Source organism: Populus trichocarpa, chromosome 3 (assembly GCF_000002775.5).
Source record: "Populus trichocarpa isolate Nisqually-1 chromosome 3, P.trichocarpa_v4.1, whole genome shotgun sequence".
NCBI lineage: Eukaryota > Viridiplantae > Streptophyta > Magnoliopsida > Malpighiales > Salicaceae > Populus > Populus trichocarpa.
The window spans coordinates 6,231,972-6,247,313 of NC_037287.2; the positions used below are offsets into that span (position 1 = coordinate 6,231,972).

The 15,342-nt window shown below is 34.3% G+C and overlaps 1 pseudogene; it reads right to left on the reverse strand.

Annotated features, from left to right (window-relative positions):
- Nucleotides 1-14,835: 14,835 nt before the first annotated feature.
- On the reverse strand, nt 14,836-14,946 carry LOC127905147 (small nucleolar RNA R71; annotated as a pseudogene).
- Nucleotides 14,947-15,342: the final 396 nt, after the last annotated feature.

Genomic DNA, 15,342 nt, shown 5'->3' on the forward strand with positions numbered 1-15,342 from the left:
AGCAGCAAAACTGACAACCCATGATAACTACTTTGAGTCAATGGTTGGGATCCAACTAGGATGAATCAAGGGCCAAGATTTGGCATCAATAAAGACGAAATGTCCATCTTGTACCCCCTATAAATAGGGGTAGATTTCATGGCTTGAGGAAGGAGAAAATCAGGTCCAAAGTTGCCAAAAAATCAGTTTCCCATCTTTTTTTGTTGCCACCGTCACTTTCTCTCCTTTCTCTCTCTCTCTCCACCGTGCCCTTCAACCACCAACACCCTCACCACCACCATCTCCACCATAAGTAGCCGCCCGACCACCTCACGAGGTGATTGCGCTAAACTTCTCTCTCTCTCTCTCTCTCTCTCTCTCTCTCTTGTAAACGTTCTTCTTCCTCCTCCAACAACCAACCGCGACCATTAACTCCTCCATTCGTGGTCACGCAACCCACAATAAAGATTGAGATCTGATCCTGGAAAGCTGAAATAGGTCTGATAGGAGTGTGACACAATGAAAACTGACACGATCAAAAGATTGATGTCTTATCCCAAGTGTAGGAGTGTCTAAGTAATAAATAACCTAGCAAGACCGGGGTCGAACCACAGGGAGGTTCACTACATAAAATTATAAACAATAAATGAAAAGGAGTTGAAAAGAACTTTTGAGATGTGATATTGATGTAAGGATTAAACAAGGATAAAACAATTGTCAAGGTTAGAGGATCCACTAATGGTATTTCAAAGAAGTATAGTATAAACGCTTTTTATTACTCAACTGGAAAGCACGCACAAAGGAGGTTCCAATCGGATTATAAATTATTAACATGATTATATTAATTATCTTATTTGAGTAATGCCAATACTTGTAAATGTGGTCAGGTATTCACGGTGATAACTTATGTTAACAATAAATCAAGTTCCTTTTATAGCACAAGTGTCGGTTATACCATACAATAGGCTATAAAAGTGTCAAGTATTTGTTGTACCAAGGGTTGTACAACACAAATCTAGATTAATCATTTAACAAGCCCAGAGTGAGTAAGATAACAAATACAAAACATGTTAGTATCAAACATTAAAATCCATATTGAGTTTATATTATACTTATTCTTACACCATTAGTGTACCCTTTTCACCTTGACAAAATAAACTTAGCTAAACATAGTTATGATGAAAAACATAAATAACAGATTAATGAAAGCAAAACTTAAACATTACAAAAATACAAAGAAAGAAAGCAAGAATATGATCTTGATCTGAAAACCAAGATATCTCAATGTATCGCAAATGCCTCTTTTTAAAGGCTAAAATTCAGAACAAGTCAGATTCAGTTCGTTCAAGAACTAAAGAATGCAAGAATCACTCTCACACATTAAAACTAAAAAAATCAGAAGTATGATCAGCAACATTAAAGGTAGCACTAACACCATACTCCACTGGAAGATCAATTTTGTATGCATTGTCATTGATCCTCTCTAAAACCTAAAATGGACCATCACCACAAGGCTTGTGATAATTTTGATTTCCTTTGGTTTGGAAATCGTTCCTTACACATGTTGATATGGTTCAGCCTTGTGATACAATCCAAGCAAGGTCAAATTCGGATTTTGGCGTAAAATTTTATACCGTCCAATTTTACGTTATTAAGCATAACTCCAAATCTAATCGTTTGATCAAGCTGAAACTTTACAAGAGGATTTCTAAGGTATTTTTTTATGTTGGGATAAATTTTCAGGTGAATCAGAGTTTGAAAAGGACTTGTGATATAGCTCACAATAGGCTGTATGAATTTTGTTATTTACTTCCTTTTAACTTGTGGACTTTCTATTTGGCAAGGATCCTTTTTCTAAAAGGATGTTCCAGCTTGTTTCGGGAATTTTCTAGTTCCACAAGAATCTTTAATGAGCTTAAACATAATTTCCAAGAGTAACAACGATTCATTAATGTTTCAGAATCCTTTTCTTATAAGGATTCCTTAATCATCCTAGCTACCTAGGAAAGAAGGCCTGATGTTATTAATGATAGATTAATTATTTTTATTATTTTCTTTCATGTTTGGGCTTAATTAAAACTTTGTTTTCAGCTAGGATCCAAGGCTTGTTTGGATCAGGTTATGGACTTTTTAGTTTAGAGTTTTTGGGTCAGTTTTGCATGTGGGTCATTTCAGCCCACAAGGGTAGATCTGTTAGGTTTAATTTTTCAAGAACTATTTAAAATCATGTAACCAAAATTTCAGCAGCCATTAATGAATATTACTTCTAAATTTTTCAGTTTTAACGTGTGAGAGTGATTCTTGCATTCTTCAGTTCTTGACCGAACTGAATCTGACTTATCGAAGATTAACTAGCTTCGTGGCGTCATTTTACTTCATTCCATTAGTGTTGGTGCCTTGGGGTAGGTTTTTACTGTGTCATACTCCTATCAGACCTTTTTTCAGCTTTCTAGATCTCAATCTTGATTGTGGGTTGGGTGACCAAGTGATCACGAGGTTCGCATGAAATGAGGTATGATGATTTTTGAATCATCAAAAGCGCGTTCAAAGGAAAAAATGAGATAAGGCTAGAAAGCGCACTATCCAAAGGACGAGGGATAGAAAGCGCCCTTAAAGGAAAAGGAGATAGTGTTTGTAAAGAAAAAGATTATTTTTGTGAAAAATTAAGAGATTTTTTTGAAGTGGTAAAGTTGTACCAGACAACCTGCCTATTGGTAAAATTCAATGATTTTTGAATTGGTCAAATTATCATGGGTGACCCGCTCTGGTGAAGAATACAAAGTTTTTTCAAAGTAATTTCATTGTAATGAGTGACCTACTTAGGTGAAAAAATGCAAAGATTATTTGAGTGGGGAAAAATACGAAGAATTTTCAAAGTGATCTTATTGTAATGGACGACCTGTCCATGTGAAAAATGCAAAAAAAATTCAAAGGTAGTCTTATTGTAATGAGTGACTTGCTCAGGTGAAAATGAAAAGATTTTCTTTGTAATGGGCGACCTACTTAGGTGGAAAATGCAAAGGTTTTTTTAGTGGTGAAAAATACAAAAGTTTTTCAAAGTGGTCATTTTGTAATGGGTCTTGCCCATGTGAAAAATGCAAAGATTTTTCAAAATGGTGAAAAATGTGAAGATTTCTCAAAGTGATCTTATTGTAATGGGTGACCTGTACAGGTAGAAAATGCAAAGATTTTTCAAAATGGTGAAAAATGCGAATGATTTTTCAAAGTGGTAGAAAATGTGAATGATTTATCTGTTAATTCAGTTTCCTTCCTAGACTTGAAGAATCAATAATTTAGGAGATGAGAGCTCAAAGAAACATTCAAAGGGAAAAGACATAGGACTTAAAGGGGGACGAGTGCTCGAAAGCACACTTAAAAGGAGGTAGGGTTAGAAAACACACTACTTAGGAGATAAGGCTCAAAAGCGTTCTCGAAAGGAGGTAGGGTTAGAAAATGCACTATCTGAGAGATGAGGGCGTAAAGGCACACTCAAAATGAGGTAGAGTTAGAAAATGCACTACTCGAGAGATAAGGACTCAAAGACGCACTGGAAAGGAAGAAGATAGGACCTGAAAGTGCACTATATGAGGGAGGAGGGTTTAAAGTCACACTCAAAAGGAAAAAGATAGGGCCTGAAGGTGCACTATCTGAGAAACTAGGGCTCAAAGGCTTACTCAAAGGGAAAAAGATAGAGCCTGAAGGTGCACTACTGATACGATCCAGCCTTGTGATATGACCCAAGCAAGGTCAGATTCGGATTTTGGCTAAAAATTATCTACCGTCCAGTTTTACGTTATTAAGTATAACTCCAAATTCAATTGATGGATCGATCTAAAACTTAACCAGAAGATTCCAGAGGTATTATTCTATGTTAGGGTAAAGTTTCAGATGAATCAGAGTTTGGGAAGGGCTTGCGATATAAGTTAGAACAGGCTGTATAAATTTTGATATTTACTTCCTTTTGACTTATGGACTTCCTATTTGGCAATGATCCTTTTCCTACAAGGATACAAGAGCTTGTTTTGGGAATTGCCTAGTTTCAAAGGATCTTTTATAAGCTGCAATATAATCTCTAAGTGTGGCAAGGATTCATTAATGTTTCATAATCATTTTCTTATAAGGATTCCTTATTCATCCTAGCAACATAAGGAAATAAGGGCTGATGGTATTTAATGACAGATTAGTTATTTTTTTTTCATGTTGGGGCTTAATTAATACTTTGTTTTCAGTTATGATCCAAGGCTTGTTTGTATCAGGCTATGGGCTTTTCAATTTAGGATTTTTGGGTCAGTTTTGTATGTGGGTCAGTTCAGCCTACTAGGGTAAATCCATTAGGGTCAATTTTTCAAGAACTACTTGACTCATGAATATTACTTCTGAATTTTTTAGTTTTAATGTGTAAGAGTGATTCTTGGAAACAAAGTTGTGAATTGTTTGCCAAAATATCAGTCTTTATTTTATTTATTTTATTTTGGAAAGATGGTGAATTTGGGGAATAACTCAGAAGTGGGTTATAACATTCTTCATGTCTGGCCGAAGTCTTCTCTTCCTCCCCCTTTTACACTCTATTCTCACTTCTATCCATCCTAGAAAAGTCCCTTAAAAACCCTAATCTAAGAATTAATATTTTTGTACAACATTTACCCAATGTATTAGAAATTGGTCTAGGAAGGTTTTGGGTTTGTCCTACCTATGTTTTTTGCTCTTCAAAACCTCTTCTCCCTAAGATTTCTCGACCTCTCTTCACTTCTTCTTTGTTGCCGTTAACCTCATCTCTTCTTCTCTGTCAATTTATTTTGTTTTTTATGTTTAAATCTTCACTCAAACCCCTCATTTTCTCTTATGTGTTTGCTTGCATGTGATTTTCTCCCCTTGTTCTTTTGGAGGTGCTGAAGTGAAGAGAGTCTATTCCTTTTCTTCCCTCTTATATTCTGTCATCAACCCCCTTCTTCATATTAGGGCTGACGGGTTTTTCCTTTTTTTTTGTTTTTCTCCCTCGTTTGTTCATACATTTTCAATTTAGTCCCCTCATCCTTTTGTCTTTCCCATACTAGGCCCTAATTTCTCCCTACCCACTTATGTGTGTTTCAATACTTTACGCTAAATCTTTGTATTTTACAAATGTGTTTTTTTTATTCACTTAATTTCATGCATTCATTTTCTAAAGTCTTACAATATGGTTCAGTATATGGTTCAGCCTTGGGTTTTTCATGATGGGTTTTTACCTAGGGATGCATTCGATCAGATTGAGGTTCTTATGGATGATAGGTTCAGCCCAATTCTTTTGGTCGGTAGTTTGGCCAAATGTGGACAGGCTATGCATGAGATCTATTTAGGCTGCAAAGAAAGTTCATTTGGAGTGTAGTTCGAGTCTGATTTGGTCCCTATTAATCAATATGAGTTAATTAAAATGTTGGGATCAAATCAGATTTGTTTGGGGTTAATTTTCTAATTCTACGAGGACTTAAATCAACAGAATATTCTCCTAAAATTCAAGAATTTGTTCATTAATTTACCTATTATTTAGGAGAATATTTATCAACAAAGGATGAAGTTTCCTAGTCAACAAAGGATGCTAGAGGGGTTGCCATATCTGATTTCCTAAGCTAAGAATGATTAATTATTGATTCTTCAAGTCTAGGAAGGAAACTGAATTGACAAGTATAAAAAAGGGAGATTTTCTTCATTAATTGTCTATGTAAAACAAGGAAATCAAGCACAGCAAGACAAGAGACTTAAAAATTAATTCCACATTCAGATCAGATTTCGTAGTCTATTTGGGACTTCTTAGGGCTGACAAATCTGATTCTAGCATATCTAAGATATTAATTTCAAATTTTTATTATTTTTATTATTTTGTTCTTAGTCCTCGGTTTATGATTACTTATTTAGGTCAATTTTGTAACTATGGTCGAATTAGTCCACATATAGGAATCCATTAGGGCTTTTTTCTGGATAAGGCAATTATATTGACCAAAAAATAGCAAAAATACAACAAAGGTCCAAACCTTACAAAGGGGGAACGATGGACAAACCCGTTTACCCTAAATGCATACAAACAAATAAAAATTAGGCCATATCCCAGGTACAATTAAAAAGGACATGCCCTCAAAACCTTAAAGCTAATAAACAAAATTGAAAATATAATTAGAAAATCCCCATGCAATATGAAGTCTTCTATTAGTAATAGAAGAAGCCATATTGCGAATATGATTAACTTTTGAAACAATCCAACTAACAATATCTCTATAAATCATTGAACTAGTATAAGGAGCATCACCATTAAGACTTGCATTCCTTTCCTTCCAAATATAATAAACAACAGTAGCTAACATCAATCTCGTAAGAACATAATGAAAAGAGCACCCTCCACTCAAGTTAGAGAGCCAAGAGATGTTGTTAACCCAAGAGCAACGATAAAAAGCGATGAGACATTTGGAGCATGGATCACACCAAATGCAATGAGAGAATGGGTAGTCAAAAAATGAGTGATCAACATCTTCCCTATCACCTCCACATAAAGGGCATCAGATAACCTGAATAACACCATAGGATCATAGCTTATCTTGAGTAGAGAGAGCTTCATGAATAGCAATCTAAATGATAAATGAAAATCACGGGATAGCATGTTTATGCCCAAACAAGTTTCCACCACTCCACTTTGTCCCGAACAGGATGAACAAAGTTCCAAGCACAATGAATAGAGAAGATACCCCTTGGAGCATCCTTCCAACACACAAGGTCACACCTACCATCATCTAGAAGAAAAGAAGTGGGAGTACATCAAATAAGATCAATCTACTCGGGTGATATAGGAGGAGGAGGCAAAATCCACTCCTTACCAGCAATAATACATCTCAACCTCGTATCCCTCCCCAAGTTAGAATCCATAATAATAATGCCCCTAAAAAACTCCACCAAGAGGCCCAAATGGTGCCAAATATCAAATCAGAGTGAAATAGAACACCCATCTCCTACATGGAAGTAGAAGAATAGAACGCCCATCTCCTACATGGAAGTAGAAGAATTTTTTACCATCAAGACTAAATCCAAGAATCTTTCTCCAACTTCAAGAATAATTTCCTGGGCAAGGAATCTCCCAAATACTCCCACCACGTAATAAATAAAAAGAAATCCAGGATGACCATTTAGAGTTGGTCGGATTATATATTGATGCGAACCTCGTGATAACAGGGCCACGCACGCACCCATACACGTAGACACCAAATCCTCGGAAAGCCAAGTAAAATCAGGTTTGATAGGAGTGTGACACAAAGATAACTTGTACCTAGGTACCGGCACTATTAACTCTAGACTGAAACAAACCCTAAGCCTTATGTGGACTTATATGAGGTCCACTTACAATTAAACCCAAATAATCATAGTCATCTTCACCCGCATCTGCGTTTTGTCAACAAACTCTTCAAAATCAGATATGACATTCCTTAGCGAATCGTATTTCCTTAGCGATCAGCCCCATTATTCTATTGCTTTATCAATTTTACCTCATCTTTTAGATCCTTGTACGTCCTAGACAAACAGCTCCAATTGCTTGCCTATATGGCTCGTAATTGGAAAGCTACGTTAGCATTTTGTGTCGCTGATTTGTTTAAATCAACAAAATTTGGTTAGTAGCACAAAATATATCCTCACACCTCTCGTGTATCAGATAAAAAAATCAAGGCTTTTCATTCTAGTAAGCTCACTGTGCCTTTTACCTCACATCTTACTTCATTGGCTTTCCGGGAATTGGTGTCTTTGCGTGTTGGTTGTGTGACCACATGATGATGCGAACCTCATGATCATTTAATTATTTTTGCGTGACCAACGGTTAGATTAAGAATTATAATTATTGTCGTAAATCTGGACAGGTATGCATTTTACGTCAGAATCTGAATTTAATTATTTTTTCATTGCCCAAATCATATTATTTCCTAACCTCGAAAGGAAAAGTCATTAAATCAGCAACAAAGGAGGAAATTTTTTTTTCTTATTTGTCCAAATAAAACAAGGAAAATTAAGGACCTAAAAGGGGGTGGCAGCATAAGTTTTCAAATCAGATTTCTCCTAGTTTATTTGGGACTTCTTAAGGGTGACAAATCTAATTCTAGCATATTTAGGATAGTAATTTTTGGATTTTGTTTTTACTTGTCTTTCTTACGAAAATAGTCATGTCAACTTGTCCTTTTTTGAAATTATTGTTTAACAGATATTTTGTTAATCACTCATAACATGCTCTCGGTGCTTCTTTAGACCTTAAAGGGTTTTCTTCAACCTATGTATGTGATCAGAAAACAAATGATTAGTGAAACCTTTAGGTTTTATTTAAGAATGCACTCTTCACATTCATCTTATACAATTTGAAATTCAAGTGACAAGCAATTACAAGCAATATGCACACATATCCCAAATGAGCTACTGGTGCAAATATCTCATTAAAATCAATTCATTTGACTTAAGTGTATCCTTGTGCCACCAGTCTTGCTTTGTTTCTGATAATTGTTTCATGCTTGTTTGATTTGTTCTTGAAGATCCATTTGGTTTCAATTATGTTGTGACTATAAGGATGTGGAACTAGTTCTTATATATCATTTTGTATGAACTAAATTAGTTCCTGCTGCATGGCATTGATCCACTTTTCATTTTGTAGGGTATCTTCAACCTTCTTAGGTTCAATTTGTAATAAAAAGCATACATTTAAGACTAGATTGATTATTATTTTTTTAATCTCATACCTTAATCTAATTTTCCAACAATGTTCTTCTTATGATAATTGTGTTTTATTCATGAGGAAGGTTCTTTCTCTAGTGACTATTCAAAAAACATGTGAAGAAATATCCTCCTGGTCTAAAAATATGTATAACAAAGAATATGTACAACAATGTTGACATCTTCCCCTAGAAGTATAATGTAACTTTCTTACTATTCAACATAGTTCGAGCCATTTCTTGTGTATATCTATTTTTCCTCTCAATTATACCATTTTGTTGAGAAGTTATAAGAGTAGAGAATTCTTGATGTACATCATGTTCATCACAATAAGATGAAAAGTTAGTATTTTCAAATTCTTTGTCATGGTTACTCTGAATTCTAAAAGATTTTTTTTTGTTTGCAATTTTCTGAATAGTTTCCTCACAAGATCAAAGGATCATACTTTTCTCTTAACATAATAACCAAGTATATCTTGATACTCATCCATAATGACCATGATATACTTTGTTCCACCCAAACTCTCAGTTTGTATTAGACCTATTAGGTTTTATATACAACAATTTAAGGGGTTTTAAGGTCAGAATGTCAGTAATCTTCTTGTGTTGAGCCTTAGTTTATTTTCCTTCCTAACATGTTTTACACACCATCTTCCTGTCTATTTATAGATTTGGCAGACAAGTAGCTTTTCATTTTAAAGATCTTTGATAAGTCTCTAAAGTTGATATGACCAAGGCATTGATGCCAAAGATCAGTACTATCCAATGTTACCTTATGACAACCCAAAGTTGTCAATGTTGAAATTCCATTGCAGTTGTCTAAGGTTCCGACACCTTTCATGAGCAAGCCAACACAATTTTGGATGTTGCATTTATTTTTAGAAAATTGTACACTATAATTCTCATCACAAAATTGATTTATGTTTAGTATATTAGATTTAAGACCATTTACAAATAAGAAATTATGGTAAACCAAGAATATTAATACTTCTCTTACCTTCTATAATAGATGTGTTTCCACCTCCAAAGGTCACTAATTCTCTAGTCAATGATTTAAATTTTTTAAACAGAACTTTATCTCATGACATATGTCCAGAACAACCACTATCTAAAAGTACCACACATTATTATTCATAGTTTTCAATGTTATATGTGTTACTAGACATATTGCCTTTTTCTTAACTACCCACTAATTTTTCAATTTTGTTCTGTTAGAATTTTCAATCTCTTGAGATTTCCCACCACCTACTAACTTACCATGTTTCTTTTCTACAATACACAATTGATTTAATACTAGGTCAATTTTATACTCTAGATCTTGACTTTTGTTAGCAAATCTATTTCCTAGATTAAGACAATCTATTTTTACATGTCCTACAACTCCATATTGTTGACAAGTAGGAATAAACTTACCTTTCAACTTACATGTTTGGACTTTTTTTGTTCATCTCTTAGCTAACAGCATCCTTAAACTCTTTATAACATTCGTAGTTTTCATGGCCTAACATCTTTCTATCGGCATTTAATAAAAAACATCCAGCACTAGTATTACTCCAATCATTGAATGATTGAAATGAGGGAGTTTCAAATGGACTAATGAGGTAAAGAAGAGTTTTGAAGTTAGGAAACAAAAGGTAACCAATCATATTCTTTCTTTACTTGATTTGCAAAATGTTTTTTTAAGTTGAAAGTGATGCATCTAATGTTGGCATTAACACTATTCTTAGCTGACAGAGATAACTTATGACTTTCTATAGTGAGAAGCTTAATGAATCATAAAGAGTTTATGGCAAGGAATTTTATACAATCGTTTGCACTTTAGACCATTGGTGTTAATATTTACATCCAAAACCATTTATGCTATTTTCTTATCATGAGGCTTTGAAGTTTCTTAATAGCTAGCAGAAACTTAGCTGAAGACATGCCTATTGGGTTGAATTTTTACAGACATTCAGCTTTTCTATAAAGCACAAATTTGGGGTTCGTAATGTTGTTATTGATGCTTTGAGTCAAAGATATTTGTTATTAGTATACAAGTAGAAGTTACAGGTTTTGAAGTGTTGATAGATCTTTACAAGCATGATGGTGATTTCGACAAGATATAGATTGAATGCCAAAGTGGTGTTTCCAAGCATTTTGTTGTGCTAGAGGGTTATATTTTCAAAGAAAACCGTTTGCATATTCCTCAAGGTTCTTTTGAGGGAAACCATTATCTTTAAAGTTCACAGCAGTGGACTTGATGGACACTTTAGGAGAGATAAAAACTGATGTGAACCTCGTGATCACGTGGTCACGCAACCCACACGCAAAGACACTAATTCCCGGAAAGCCAAGTAAATCAGGTTTGATAGGAGTGTGACACAAAGATAACTTGTATCTAGGCACCAGCACTATTGGAAACGGAGACCCCCACCCAACGAATATTGACTCGCAAACGAGAAGTATAAGAATGACACCACGAAGACAGTTGTTCTTCGATAAGTCGTTTTTCAGTTCTTTAGAGAACCATGAAAGGGAGATTATCTCACCAACACACACACACACACACACACAAAGTGCGGCAAACAAGAAGTTTTATTAATCTGAATTGTCTAACCTTACATGATCTGAAGGTATAATTTATTCTGAAGTCTTCTTTCCTTTTGTAGCTAGGATGAATATGGAATCCTTGTAAGAAAAGGATTCTAAAACATTTATGAATCCTTGCCACACTTGGAAACTATGTTGCAGCCCATTAAAGATCTTTGTAGAAATAGGAGATTCCCAAAATAAGCTGCCACATCCTTTTAGAAAAAGAATCCTAGCCAAATAGGAAGTCCACAAATCAAAAGGAAGTAAATAATAAAATTCATACAGCCTCTGTTGACCCGTGTTTCGATGTTTGTCCAAACTCCGATTGACCTGAAATTTTAACCCAACGTAGGACAACATGTCAGAAGACTCCATGTAAACTTTCAGCCCGATCCAACGGTCGGATTGAGAATTATGACTGTTGCCGTAAAACTGGATAGATGCACTTTTTACGTCAAAATCCGAATTTGATCTTTCCTGGATCGTATGAGTCAGGATTTGGGTTTATACACCCCACTTCCAGTCGTTAAAGCTCACTGGGAAGATGTTAGCATAAATATCAATGGGTCATATTGGTATTAACAACAATTTCTAGTGTGATTAACTACTTTGGGTAAGGAGGCTAATGATGTTAAGGAGTGACATTGATAACTGAGATGGTCAACAAAATGTGGATAAGAATTGATTAACTATTTTGGGTTAGGATGCAAAGAAAACCAAATATAAGAGGTGAGTAGTTACTTCCTAGTTGTTCCTCCTTTGCTCTTTTTATACTTTATTACGAAAGGAAAAATCTCAATGAATTCAACCCATTTTGCATGTCTCCTATTCAACTTCTCTTATCCTTGTAGAGGGTTCAACGACTCATGATTTGAATGGATTACAAACTCCTTTGGCCACAAGTAATGCTGCCATGTCTCAAGTGCTCTTACCAAAGCATACAGTTCTTTGTCATCGGTAGGTGATTAGTACTTAAAAGTGCATTCTCATTAAGGCTTTATATCATCGTATTGCACTAAAGTATCGTTAAATTCCCTAACTAAAGCATGTTTTATAATAACAAGTCTAATAATATAATATATCTTTAATTTATGGTAAATGCTTGTTTTGAATGCAGGTATATCTCACAATTCAAAGGATTGATTGCTGTGATTAACAATTGAAAGTGAAGAGACAAAAAGAGGACTAGGCTAAGAGAAGAGATGCTGGTTCAATTCCAAACTGGAACACTATTCGGTTATTTGATCATAACTGGAGTTGTAGAACTCGGATTTGGGTCCACTTTATATGGATGGAAAGATAAGACATAGACCTAAAACTTTCATGAAGGGTCCAAAACTCAATTCTGCCGTTTCCAAGTTCAAATATTAGCAACAACGGAGAAGTCGGAACCTGTCCTGCAGCTCAAACACTGTTCGGTTTTCAGCTCATATCTTGAGTTCTAGAAGTCCAAATGAGCTCTGGTTTTTTTTGTTGGAAAGCTGAGACAATTGCCCACAGCTTTCATGGAACAAAGGGCTCAAATTCTGATGTTAGCAATGACGTTTTGGCCAGCCAACAATATCAAAAATCTGCCAACAATTTCAAGAACCAGCAGCCAATAATGTCAAAAACCAGCCACCAAATCAATGGTTGGCCACCAACTATTTTCTTAGTCCACCAATCAATAGTTCTGAATCTTAGCCTATAAAAGGAGGCATTTGCCATGTATTTAGATATATTATTTTTCAGATCAAAATCATGTTCTTGTTTTCTCTCTTTATATCTTTGTAATGTTCAAGTTTTCTTTCATGTTATATTAATCTCTTGTTTATGCTTTTTCATTTCCTTTCCTATAATTAGTTAACTTATATCATGTTTATGTTCTTATGTTGTTTATTTATGTTTTTCTTCTTCATTATGTTTAGCTAAGTTAATTATGTCAAGGTGAAAAGGTTTTACTAATGGTGTTAGAATATGTATAATATAAACTCAACATGGACTTTAATGTTTATATTCAAGAAAAATTGTTATTAGCATGTCTTATTTTTTTATCTTAATAATCCTTAATACCTTGCTTGTTAAATGGTTAATCTAGATTTGTGTTGTATAACACTTGGTACATCAAATGCTTGATCCTTCATAGTTTTCGGCCGACATCGTTGTTATGATAGGAACTTGATTTGTTGTTAACATAAGCTAGCAACATGAATGCCTGATGATATTTATAAGTATGGTGTTACTTAGACAAGATAATTAATATGATCATGTTAATACTTTATAATGAGCCATTAATGATAAATCATCCGATTAGAACCTCCTTTGTGTGTGGTTTCTAGTTGAGTAATAAAAAGAGTTTATATTATATTTATTTGAAATACCATTAGTGAATTCTCTAACCTTGACATTTGTTTTTATCATTGTTTAATCCTTACATTAATCTCCCATCTCAAAGTTCTCATTAATTTCTTCCTCTTCTTCTTTTTATTATTATTACTACTACTACTACTACTATTAATATTATTACTATTATTATTATTATTATTATTATTATTATTATTATTATTTACATTCTTGTTATATGTTATGTACGTTAAGTATGCTCTGTGTTTGATCAAGGATCCTGACATTGTTGGTCTTGCCTTATTCATTCACATCAGAAATCTGTTTATATTATATAATATATCTCTTTGATCTTTTCATAAAATCAGTATATAGGCTGGAAACCTGTGACCCGATCTTTTAGATCATTCTCAGGTATAACAACGCCACGTACTGAGTATTATTATTATTATTATTATTATTACTATTATTATTATTATTGTTATTATTGTTGTTGTTGTTGTTGTTGCATTGTTATTTATAATTTATACAATTAACCTCTCTGTGGTTCGACCCCGGTCTTGCCGGGTTATTTATTACTTCGACACTCCTGCACTTGGGAGAAGACATCAATCTTTTGGTCGTGTCAAGTTTTTGGCGCCGTTGCCGGGGAGGTAAGTATTGTATCAATTTTATATTTCTTTTATTTTCTTTTGTTTTTTTACTTTTATTTGTTTTTCTAATTTTGTTCCTTTTCTTTTTCTTTTTCTTTTTCTTTTTCTTTTCTTTTCTTTTGCACTTGCATGAGAGTTTGGACACGTACATTAAGTGGTAGACTTTCTAGGAAATCCTCATTTTCTTTACAAAACATGGCCGAAGAAGATAACCAGTCAATTCATAATGAGAATAATGAGAATAATCATGTGAGAACACTTAGAGATCACATGAATCCAACAAGAACAAGTGCACCATCATGTATAGTTTTTCCTCCTGATGCTTCTCATTTTAATTTTAAGCCAGGTATTATTCAACTTTTACCCACTTTTCATGGCTTAGAATTAGAAAATCCATATTTGCATTTAAGAGAATTTGAAGAAGTTTGTAACACCTATAATGACTTAAATTGTAGCATGAACACCATCAGATTAAAGCTTTTTCCTTTTTCATTAAAAGATAAAGCTAAAACATGGCTACAAAATATTAGGTCAGGATCCATTCGTGCTTGGGATGAAATGCAACAACAATTTTTAAAGAAGTTTTTTCCATCTCACAGAACAAACTCTTTCAAAAGACAAATCACCACTTTCACTCAAAAACCAGGAGAAACATTTTACAAGTGTTGGGATAGATATAAAGACTTGCTTAATACCTGTCCTCATCATGGTTTTGAAACATGGAGATTGGTCTCACAATTTTATGAAGGGTTAACACCTAAAGATAGACAAATGGTGGAATTGATGTGCAATGGAACTTTTGAAGATAAAGACCCTGATGAAGCAATGGAGTACCTAGACTTGCTAGCTGAAAATGCTCAAAATTGGGACACCACAGGTACGTGTGAGGCACCAGGTAAAACTCAACCTCATACATCTAATGGAGGCATGTACAACCTTAGGGAAGATCATGACCTCCAAGCCAAATTTGCATCTTTAGCTAGAAAAGTTGAGGCACTAGAATTAAAAAAGAGTGGTCAAATAAAATCTGTTCAAGAAATTGTGTGTCAAATTTGTGAAACTAATGAACACTCAACCAATGATTGTCCAACTTTGCCTTCTTTTAAGGA